Source organism: Mus caroli, unplaced genomic scaffold (assembly GCF_900094665.2).
Source record: "Mus caroli unplaced genomic scaffold, CAROLI_EIJ_v1.1 scaffold_15799_1, whole genome shotgun sequence".
NCBI lineage: Eukaryota > Metazoa > Chordata > Mammalia > Rodentia > Muridae > Mus > Mus caroli.
Genome location: NW_018389994.1, coordinates 3,006 through 5,410, shown reverse-complemented (window position 1 = coordinate 5,410; position 2,405 = coordinate 3,006).

Genomic DNA, 2,405 nt, shown 5'->3' with positions numbered 1-2,405 from the left:
TCTCTCTCCCTCTCCCCCACTCTCCTTCTTTTTCTTTTTTCTTTCCTTTATTTTATTTTGAGACAGGGTCTGACTCTTTGGTCCTGACTGACTAGCCTGGATCTTGATATATAGTCTAGGCCTCAAACTTGGAGATCTGTCTGTCTCTGCCTCCCAAGTGCTGGGATGAAAGATGTGTGCCACAATACATGACATTGACCTCCTTTCTGTTTGCATATTTGCTGAGCCAGAGGATGGCCCTGTCTTCTTTCTCTGAGTGACTGATTTAGATGTTCCAATGCAGAGCTGTTGTAAGTCCTTATAACAGACATGAGGCTTTGCTACCCCAGATACCTAAAGAATGGATATTTTCCATTCATGGTGGATATCTGATTATTTTTACAATGCGTACATGTTTAAGATGTGTGTGTGTGTGTGTGTGACTGAATGAAAGAAGATATCATCCTATGATCCAGGCTCACCTAGAATTCACTGAGGAGTTTAGGCTGACCTCAAACATGAAATCTCTTGCCTGCAGAAGCCAGGAGAGGGCATTTGACCTCCTGGTACTGAGGTTGCAGACAGTTGTGTGCCCCCACGTGGGTACTGAAAATCAAACCCAGGTCCTCTGGAAAAGCAGCCAGTACTCTTAACCACTGATCCATCTCTCCAACCGCTAAACAGATACTTCTTCTTGTATTTAAGCTAGCATTTCAATAGTGGCCATCTGGCAAAGTGACCATCAGGTGACCAGTAGAGGGATGAGCTGAAGAACATTTTCTGAGGCTCTGATATTCACTGCACATTGTGAGCTGAAGATGGTTGTTGCAGTAGCTTCCTGAGATCCATCAACAAGTGAGTGTAAATGAGATGGGGTAGGTGGGAAAAAATTTCTCTGACCCAGGTTTAGACATTGCTTATCTAACATTGTCAGGGCCCTGTTCTATGCAGAGGCACTAGAAGACAATCCACCCCTTGTCTCTGCCAGTTCCCAGCAGCTGCCCTGGCATCCCTGGACTTGAGAAGCATCACTCCATTCTCTGTCCCTGCCACCAGTCATGATCTCATCCCAGGATTCACCCTTCTCTGCTTTGTTGTATCTCACTAAGTAGCTCTGGTGACCTAGCCTCACTATGTAGACAAGACTGTACTTGAACTCCCAGGGATCCACCTGCTTCTGCTTGCTGCTGAGTGCTGGGATTAAAGGTGCGTACCATCATGCAGAAATTACTTTCATTTTGTTTTGTTTTGTTTTGAGACATGGTTTCTCTGTGTAGCCCTGGCTGTCCTGGAACTCACTCTGTAGTCCAGGCTGACCTCGAACTCAGAGCTATTCTTGCTTCTGCCTCCCGATTGCTGGGATTAAAGGCGAACACTGCCAGTATCACCAAGGTGGGATTCCTTTCTTCTTTAGGTCACCTGTAAATGTAGTCGGAGCACATCTGGGTAAACTGAGATCCTCATTTGAGATTGATAACCCAGTTACATTTTTTTTTTTATGTGAATGAGAGTTTGTGAACTTGAGTACAGGTACCCACAAAGGTCAAGGTGTCAGATCTTCCTGGTGCTAGAGTTGCAGGCAGTTGTGAGCCGTCCCAGGAGGTTCTGGGAACAGAACCTGAGTCTTCTGTAGAAGCCATATGTGCTCTTAATTGTTGAGCCATTTCTGTAGTTCCACCTAGTCATTTATTTTATCATATTAAATGACATTCACACCTTTGTCAATTAAGGCAATACACTTTCCAGAGATTGGGACATAGATGTATCTTTTAGAACAGACCATCATGACTGGCCACTGCAGTTATTGAATAAAGACAGATTTGCATGTTCACAGTTGTTGGAAATGCTATACTACCATCTTAACATTAATGAAGGACAGAGCAATAGTACACCCAGGTTCTTAACCACTGTCTGCTGCAAACAGTGGAGACCTTGCTGGGTATGGCAAGATGTCTGTAGCTCTTAATAACAGTCTTCAGTGACTCACCAAGGTAGATTGAGAAACTTGCAATCACAATCCCATCACAATCTTCAACTTCCAGTAAGACATTTGGCTACTGTGAGGTTACATAAAGAGACAGCAAAGGCTCAAGACATCCTTACAGAGATGGAGGAAGAAGGATGAAGGAGAAGCTCAGATCCTGCAGCCCAGGGAGTGGACAGAATAGTGAAGTCTCTGAAGATGACTGCGACCGGGAACACCATCTGACTGCAACCACATTAGACCTTGTCCTGCCTAGTTTTATGTCAACTTCACACAAGCTAGAGTCATCTAAGAGAAGGGAATCTGGATGGAGAAAATGTCTCCAAGTGATCAGGTTGTAGGCAATCTTGTAGGGCACTTTTTTTTTTTTTTTTTTACATTGTTAGAATTTATTAGAAACTTTTCATCTCTGATACAGAGTGCTTTTGCACATTTGCATCCC